A 10,141-nucleotide genomic window follows, 5' to 3' on the forward strand; every position below is an offset into this window, starting at 1 on the left:
TGGACTTTTGTAGACTTTTTTTAAAACACTCGCTTCTAGAGATTTAGGAGTATTCCCGCCTTTTTTGAAAATGCCTTTTAGGGTTAAATCTTCCTTCTTCAAATGTAATCCTAGTGATCCTTAGTGTGCAAAAAGTCAAGGCTGACTTTATATCGTAGTCTTAACGTTGATCGTTTTGTACTGTTTGGCTTTGTAAAGTGAGTTTTCTGTCAATTAAAGTAAAAAGTGCATATTACTATTAAAGTGACTATTACTACTGTACACTAGTGGGCATATCAGTCCAACCGTCCTTAACAAGAAATGTACAAGCTGTTTTCCCAAAAATGGTTAGACCCTTTTGAAAGCAAGGACAACAGTAAAATTTCTAACTTTGAATATTGTTGCAGTTTACACGTCCTAGCCTGTGTGCCAATAAACGATCTTAGAACGTGTGATTAGTATCCCACTTTTACAGTCCCTAAGGGTCACCCAAGTTTCCAAACAAAGTAACTTACTACATATCCTTGTCTTTACCAAATGTTTTACTAAAAAGGTGGGAAATTTGTTGAAAGAACGTGTTAGAAGCCATTGGACCTAAGTGATATATCAATGCCCCCTTTATATTTTCATCAATTCATGTGAATGGGGACAAGTCAGATACTACTTTCAATCTCTTTAATAGGGAGCAAAGCTTAGTCACCTTTTTGAGCTCCAGGACTCTTAGTACTGAATAGGGCCTGACAGGCATGTGTCAAACATTTGTTGTACAAAAAATGAATAGCAAGATGATGAGAAATATTTTTAGATCTTTATTGGCTATGTTCCATAAAAGTCCTTGAGTTTTTCTGTTTTGAAAATACCAAGTACTAATTTCGTATGATTTAACCTAATACAGGAGTATAGCTGGACATTATATTTTCACTTTGTGTAGTTTGTTCTTTCTCCTACTTGGATGGATTGAGATTAGACCATCCATTTCAACAGATATGAACCACCAACTATGATGAGCCTAATACTGTGCTCAGCACTGAGGGATACACTGAGTAAACAAATACCATAATATGTTGAGCTAAGTGCCATGAAAGTAACATGAACAGAGTGGTATGTAGATGCTAAAATAGGACATTAACTCTGCCTTGGATAGCTCAAGAAGGCCTCATAAAGGAGAATTTTCAAAAATAAAAGTTTACTATGTTGCTTTAAGGCGTTTATTTATCCAGTAGAAATATATGAATGCCTTCCATGAGTCAAGCACTTTCACTTAATATCCCTGGGCCTGATTTCTTCAATTATAAAAGTAGTGGTTTATATTCGTTTGCTAGGGCTGCCATAGCAAAAGATGACAGGCTGGGAGGCTTAAACAAGAAATTTATTTTCTCATAGTTGGGGAGCCTAGACGTTCAAGATCCAAGTGACAGCAGGGTTTGTTTCTCCTGAGACCTGTCCTTGGCTTATAGGTGGCCACCTTCTTACTGTATCCTCACATGGTCATTCCTCTGTATGTGCACATCTCTGCTGTTGTCCAAGTTTCCTTTTATAAGGAAACCAGTCAGTTTAGATTAAGGCCCGCTCTAATGGCCTCATTTTAACTTAATTACCTCCTAACAGTCCTTATCTCCAAATATAGTCACATTTTGAAGTACTGGGGGTTAGGGCTTCAACATGAATTGTGAGGGGCCACAATTCCACCCATAACAGAAGTTAATGTTCCTTCTCCCCTGGCAACCTTTGCATGTATAGCATGTATCTGTAAAAATACTCACTTGATCTTAGCTTGGACCAAGCATGTTATCTCATTTGTACAAAATCATACTCTTGTGAGGCAGAGCAGGTAATGTTACCTTGTTAATCATTTTGTGATAGCAGCCCTAGCAAACTAATACAGTTTCTTTGGAGAACTGCTAGTTCTCCAGCACTGCTGGAGAGGAAGAGAGAGAGAAAGCTATTGAGGTAAAACAGGAGTCAGATCAGTCAGGACCTCCTAACTAATTTGGATTTTATTCTGAGGGCAAAGCAAAGCTATTATTCAAGACTATGACAAGGTCAGCTCTGGCTTTACAAAGAATGTAAAAAATAAATAAATAAAATGGCCTCGAGCTGTTGTTTCCAGACCAGTACCCTATGAACAAGTTAGAAATGCAAATGTTCAGGTCCCACCCCATACCTACAGATTCAGAAAAGTCTGGGGATGGGGCCTAACAATCAAGAGTTTTAACCAGGCCTTCCAAGTGATTCTGAGGGCCAGCTAAAGTTTGAGAACCACTGGAGGTCCCACTTAACCTGACAGCATTGTTAAGAGAATCAAACAAGGCACAGCATAGGGAATATTGTCAATGATACTATAACAGCGTTGTATGGTGACAGATGGTAGCTACACTTGTGGTGACATAGCATAACATATAAGAGAAGTTGAGTCACTATGTTGTACACCTGAAACTCATGTAACATTGTGTGTCAACTATACTCAAAAAAAAAATTTTTTTTTAAAGAATCAAATGAGATATACATAAAAATGTTGTAAAGCAGTATATATATAGTATATATATACATGTCATTATTTATACTGCTGCAGCTCTAAAACTGTTACTTCACAGGTTCCAGCTTCTTTCCAAGTTTGGACATCTGTACTTTCCTAGAATAGCCCATTTGCTGGCTTGCTATAACTTTGAAACAATTTGAAATCCAGTACTTCATTTTAACTTTAACTTCTACAACCATTATATAGGAATGATGTCAGGAAAGAGGCTCTGAAATACAGATCCATATTTGAATTCCCACCTAATAGATCTGTGATTTTGTTCTTTTCCTCTAAAAACTTTCCAGGCATTTATTCTTCCAAGTGGATTTATCCACTACTATCGAATGCTCTGAGCATTTATTTCACCTGTTTAATAACCTAGGTTTCTCTTTTGAGATTATTTTTAATCAGTTACCTAAGACTGATGAGCTGATAAAATGGAGCCTTTGGAAATATAAAACTGAAAGACTGAATTCTGATAAGCCAAGTGATTTCCCAATTTCTCACACTAATTCCAAAAGAAAGGTAGTTATATTTATAAAAGCATGTGTTCATTGTAGAAATCTTGATAAGTACAGAAAAAATAAGAAAATAAAAATTACTTGTTCCCCACCACCTAAACAAAATTACTACAAACATTTCTAGTCTTTTTTCTTTGTATATATTTTAAATAAACACATATTCATACACACTGTTCTTTACAGAACTGAGATCTTACTCTAATATGGTTCTCTATTTTTTTCTACTTATTTTTACTTAATGCTTTATTGTGAAAATCCTTTCATATTCTTAAGAAAAATGTCAAGAACATGACTTTTATGACCATCATGTAGTATTTGGTCATCTGCTTTGTTTGAGGTGACACCTTTAAATTCACAACCAAGCTCTATGCAAAACGGAATAATGAAAAACAAGTCAGCTGTATGTTAATAACATTAAAAACTTCAAAAAGGAAAATGAAGGCAGTTATCCAAGTGATATGGAAAAAAAACTGTCAGAACAGTTTTCTGACAAAGTCATTCCATTGATTTATTTTTTAAGCTGTGGCTTCACATAGGAATATCTTTTCACTGTTTCCCAAGGTTTTTGGTATCAATGCTGAAACATTCTAAATTTTTTTTAAAAACCTAAAACATAAATAAATAAATAAATAAATAAATAAATAAATAAAACCTAATACCTGTTTCAACATAAAAGGTAATTTTTAAAATTTTTATTTTTATGAATATAACAAAATAAAATGCCCAGTCTTTTTTTTTCAATCAAGAAATTTCACAGGGCAGTAGAGCATGTGACTCTTGATTTTAGGGTCATGAGTTTGAGCACTATGCTGGGCATGGAACCTACTTAAAACTAAAAAAAAAAAAAGATTTAAGAAATTTCACAGATGATGACTCAAAAAATCCTTGAGCAGGAGAGAAGGATGAAATCCAGAGTACAAGGGGTGGCGTTCTTTCTGATAGGAGTTCTCTGTTTTCCATTGAAACAAAAAAGATGCAAGAGCAAATGAGCACAGAAATGACCTTCTTAAGTTGAGGCATTCCCTGCAGATGGTTTCCAGTTTCTCAAGTATGATGCAAGTTCACCAGCTGAAAATGGGGACAGGTGGGGGGAAAAGGATGTAAAAGATTTGAGTAGAGAAGCTAAGGTGTGAATGGTTAATCCAGTGAACGAATAGTTTTGCCAGCCGGTATGAAGTGCTCCCATGAGGTCTGAGGTCATGAATTAAAACCAGTCAGCCCTGTCATATGATTTTTCTATAGCAATCTTTGCTACTTGGATACCAGCAATTGAATGGAAAAGTTTGTTGCAGTAGGGTTCAGTCCAAACAAGACTAAGTTTCTACCTGGAGGTTCCTCCAAGTAAGAAAGATAGAGACATTGGGGTAAGAGAATTGAAAATGTCTGCAAAAGAGCAATTACAAGGATTAATTGAGGAATCTAAGTTGGATGAGTTGGAAGTGTTTATGATGTCAGAATCATATTAATAGTTTTTTTTTAAGTATTGGGCCTAATGGATTGGAGGTGTTAATAGTTCAGTGAGAGTATAATAAATGAGCTGAGGAAAAAGGCTAGTGATTGACAATTGGGATGCTTGAAATTGAGATTTAGAAGGCAAAACAGTTATTGATGACAAGGTTCAAAGTCTCACCACTTGGAGTGGATGGATGATATGGAATAGAGGAACAAGTTGTTGGAGATGAAGAGGTTAAAAATCTAAAAGGCCAAGTGCTGAGGGTGCCTGGCTGGCTCAGTCAGAAGAATATGTGACTTTTGATCTCAGGGTTCATGAGTTTGAGCCCCATGTTGGGTGTAGAGATTACTTAAATAAATAAACTTTTTTTTTTTAAAGATTTTATTTATTTATTTGACAGAGAGAGACACAGCGAGAGAGGGAACACAAGCAGGGGGAGTGGGAGAGGGAGAAGCAGGCTTCCTGCAGAGTGGGGAGCCCCATGCGGGGCTCAATCCCAGGACCCTGGGATCATGACCTGAGCCGAAGGCAGACGCTTAACGACTGAGCCACCCAGGCGCCCCAAATAAATAAACTTTAAAAAAATAAAAATTAAAAAAATAAAATGATGGTGTTGCCCAACAACAAGACAGAAGAAAGAGAAATTAAGGAGTCGATCCCATTTACAATTGCACCCAAAACCATAAGATACCTAGGAATAAATCTAACCAAAGAGGCAAAGGATCTGTACTCAGAAAACTATAAAATACTCATGAAAGAAATTGAGGAAGACACAAAGAAATGGAAAAACGTTCCATGCTCATGGATTGGAAGAACAAATATTGTGAAGATGTCAATGCTACCTAGAGCAATCTACACATTCAATGCAATCCCCATCAAAATACCATCCACTTTTTTCAAACAAATGGAATAAATAATCCTAAAATTTGTATGGAAGCAGAAAAGACCCCGCATAGCCAGAGGAATGTTGAAAAAGAAAAGCAAAGCTGGCGGCATCACAATTCCGGACTTCCAGCTCTATTACAAAGCTGTCATCATCAAGACAGTATGGTACTGGCACAAAAACAGGCACATAGATCAATGGAACAGAATAGAGAGCCCAGAAATGGACCCTCAACTCTATGGTCAACTCATCTTTGACAAAGCAGGAAAGAATGTCCAATGGAAAAAAGACAGTCTCTTCAACAAATGGTGTTGGGAAAATTGGACAGCCACATGCAGAAGAATGAAACTGGACCATTTCCTTACACCACACACAAAAATAGACTCCAAATGGTTAAAAGACCTCAATGTGAGACAGGAGTCCATCAACATCCTAAAGGAGAACACAGGCAGCAACCTCTTCGACCTCAGCCGCAGCAACTTCTTCCTAGAAACATCGCCAAAGGCAAGGGAAGCAAGGGCAAAAATGAACTATTGGGACTTCATCAAGATAAAAAGCTTTTGCAAAGCAAAGGAAACAGTCAACAAAACCAAAAGACAACTGACAGAATGGGAGAAGATATTTGCAAATGACATATCAGATAAAGGGCTAGTATCCAAAATCTATAAAGAACTTATCAAACTCAACACCCAAAGAACAAAGAATCCAATCAAGAAATGGGCAGAAGACATGAACAGACATTTTTCCAAAGAAGACATCCAAATGGCCAACAGACACATGAAAAAGTGCTCAATATCGCTCGGCATCAGGGAAATCCAAATCAAAACCTCAATGAGATACCACCTCACACCAGTCAGAATGGCTAAAATTAACAAGTCAGGAAATGACAGATGTTGCCGGGGATGCGGAGAAAGAGGAACCCTCCTACACTGTTGGTGGGAATGCAAGCTGGTGCAGCCACTCTGGAAAACAGTATGGAGATTCCTCAAAAAGTTGAAAATAGAGCTACCATATGATCCAGCAATTGCACTACTGGGTATTTACCCCCAAGATACAAAAGTAGGGATCTGAAAGGGTACATGCACCCCAATGTTTATAGCAGCAATGTCCACAATAGCCAAACTGTGGAAAGAGCCAAGATGTCCATCAACAGATGAATGGATAAAGAAGATATGGTATATATACACAATGGAATATTATGCAGCCATCAAAAGGAATGAGATCTTGCCATTTGCAACGACGTGGATGGAACTGGAGGGTATTATGCTGAGCGAAATAAGTCAAACAGAGAAAGACATGTATCATATGACCTCACTGATATGAGGAATTCTTAATCTCAGGAAACAAACTGATGGTTGCTGGAGTGGGTGGTGGAGTGGGAGGGATGGGGTGACTGGGTGATAGACACTGGGGAGGGTATGTGCTCTAGTAAGCGCTGTGAATTGTGCAAGACTGTTGAATCTCAGATCTGTACCTCTGAAACAAATAATGCAATATATGTTAAGAAAGAAAAAAAAAAAGAAGAATGTAGCAGGAGGGGAAGAATGAAGGGGGGGAAATCGGAGGGGTAGACGAACCATGAGAGACGATGGACTCTGAAAAACAAACTGAGGGTTCTAGAGGGGAGGGGGGTGGGAGGATGGGTTAGCCTGGTGATGGGTATTGAGGAGGGCACGTTCTGCATGGAGCACTGGGTGTTATGCACAAACAATGAATCATGGAACACTATATCTAAAACTAATGATGTAATGTATGGGGATTAACATAACAATAAAAAATTAAAAAAAAGAAATTAAATTGGCAATAAAATAACTTTTTCTGGGAAAAAAAAAATGATGGTGCTGCATGGGCCATCTATAAGAATGTTAAATTCACAGAGACTATAGACAGGAATGGTGGGGAAACCTAGAGCAAGGAAAAACAGCCTATAATATCTGAGGGAGAGTGGCCAGAAAGTTGATAAATGATAAAGATGATAAAGGGTGATTTAGCTAGATGATATGAACTTCAAATGTTTCTGAAGGAGGAAAGAGGGCAAATGTTTTGAAGTATTAATCAGGAACAAAGAAGCCACCCAAACTCTGTAGCCCAACCTCTAGGACTTAAGGTACACAGAGTATGAGGGAAAAAATAACTCCTACTTAGGAGCTCTACAGCAGAGTTAAAAGCAAAAATTACCTTCATCACTAAAAATTAATAGTGCTGGGGATATAGCTGGATGCATCTAGGACAATTCCAAGTCTGAATTGGGTAAGTCATGACTTTGTGGATGATGTAGAAAGGCGATCTCACTGTCTGATAGCTTATGACATCAACCATGTCTCCTGAGAAATGTAGAATCTGCAAGTAACCTCCAGTTGATAGTGTCTAAGGATAAGAAAAGGAGAGACAATTAATGAAAGGGAATGAAAATGTTTTTGCTCAAGGAATATTCATTTCAAGGATCTAGAATGCAGTTCTTTGTGAATTATATTATCTTTACTGTTGGCCTGTAGGGCATAGTACTTGTCTATTTATTTTAAAGATTTTATTTATTTATTTGAGAAAGGGAGAGTGGGGATGGGGAGAAGCAGAGGGAGAGGGACAAGCAGACTCCATGCTGAGCTCAGAGCCCCACATGGGGCTCAATCTCATGACCCTGAGACCATGACCTGAGCTGAAATCAGAAGTTGGACGCTTAACCAACTGAGCCACACAGGTGCCCCATACTGTGTCTATTTAAAACAACTTGCAAAAACAAGCGAACACCTTGCAAACTCAACAGGTGATTTTTTTTAGCGTGTGGTTAAAAAGTAGGATGAAAATTTAAAAAGATTAAAATTTAAAATTTAACCTTTAAAAATTAAACGGCCTGGAAAATGGAAAAATATCTGGTGCAAGGGCCCTTTCAAAAAAGTCATTGCACTATCCTTGGGTGATTCTGTGACTTCATCATTGTATTCTACTCACATCAAATTTAGGTAGAATATTATCCTCAGGTATCAGTGATGCCTGCCTCTTTAAGGATCCATTTCAGGGACCAGGCTGCTCAGGTTACCTCAGACCATAGGGCAGCTGTCAGAGCCCGGAGACCCTTCTATGTACCCAACCTGGTCAGATCATATATAGTCCTGGTAACTCTGACCCTTTTCAGATACAGCAGCAAAACCTACCTTTTAAAAACTGTTAGTACAGTCAGGCCGGAGCCAAATTCTTCAACTTGCTAATTCAAATAGGGTAGCATAGACCCATCAACTGTGTTCTTGCCAAGATTATGCAGACTGGGACTATCCCACATGTATTAATTACATTTGTGGTGCAAAATCATGGTTCTTTGCCTCTCAGCTCAGTTACCCCTATGAAGATAAAAGCAATTGCCTATGCGCCCAGGAAAGCTGTGGGGAGAAAAATGAGGTAACTTTCACAAGGCATCCTAAAAATGTACAAAACAATTTGCTACTTAAAGTACAATTTTTAATTTGCATTACTAGCTTATTACTATTGCTTAAATATATGTAATACTGAGAGTTTTAGAAAATAATTTAAATATAAAATTGCCCCTAGGAAAAGAATCCATCATTAAATAGTGTCTCCTCAATTTGAACAAAATAAAATGACTTAACTCATAGGGAACATTTTTAGTGAAGGCATTTTTTAAAAATTTCCTCAAACTTAAAACAACCATGCAGAAATCAGATAAACATTTTTTTAAAAATTTAAGCAGCTTATAAAAGTTTGGAGGTCAGAATTTGGGGGAAATGATTAAAGTACCCTAAATGCAAGGTCAGTTTCTTTTCTTTCTTGGAGGAAAGCTTCTTGGAACATATATATATATATATTCGTTAAGAAACACAAATATTTGTCATCAGTGTTGTTTTCAGGAAGACATTTTAATCTTACTACATTTCTGAGACTTTTTAATTTGGATCAGTAATATAGGTTTGATTAGGGTTCCCAGCCTGATTATAGGTCACCAGTCTATTCTGATTGAAATGTAGGTATGCACCATTTCAGTTATCTTAAGTTGCCCATTAAGGCATTACTAAACGTTTTGCTTCATCCTGTTGTATTACTAAACATTAGATTTGATTAAGTTATGGTAAGATACTTATGTAAGACTAACCCAGAGATGCTCTCAACAAAAATGCAGTTGTGCCCCAATGTCCAAAATGAAATAATTCAGAAACGTTCCAACCTGTAGGGTAAAAAACGAATGGAGTATCTGACGATACAATTTTGTCACAAATTCAGGGGCATTTTAAAGTGCCCAGTAGTCGAGGTCTGGCTTTTCCTGAATTTCAGGAACAAAAGAAGCGTTCGCAAGCAGAGAGGGATTTAACTGCTTGCTCTCACCCTTTCCACCCCCCAGGTAAACCAAATCAAGGAAGATGAGCGCCGACAGGCACGCCTTGCTCCTTTTCTTTCCCTTCATGGTGAGCGTTTGGGGAAGGAAAGGCTGTGGTCATTCTTCGGTAAATCAGTGTCCTACGATTTAGAAAGGCCCAGCCCAGGGTCCTCGCAGCAGGCGTGAAATTCGACCCGTTCGAAGGCGATCGACCCCAGAAAGGAAAGCTTCTTCTCAAGCAGGGCGCGGGGGAAAGGAAACCGCACACACAAGTAGTACGATTTGTCCCTTATCAGCGTCTTAGGGGAAGGGTGGAGAAAAGGGAAACAGAAACGGACCAGTCGCCCAGGATCCCGCCCGAGCGGCTTTTAAACTGCGTTTCTACAACCTCTCGCACGGTGCAGCGGCTAATGGAACCCGCGCGAGGGCTCCTACCAATCACCGCCCGGCTTCCTCCCACCGC

This window comes from Phoca vitulina, unplaced genomic scaffold, assembly GCF_004348235.1.
Source record: "Phoca vitulina isolate PV1807 unplaced genomic scaffold, GSC_HSeal_1.0 scaffold19, whole genome shotgun sequence".
Classification (NCBI taxonomy): Eukaryota; Metazoa; Chordata; class Mammalia; order Carnivora; family Phocidae; genus Phoca; species Phoca vitulina.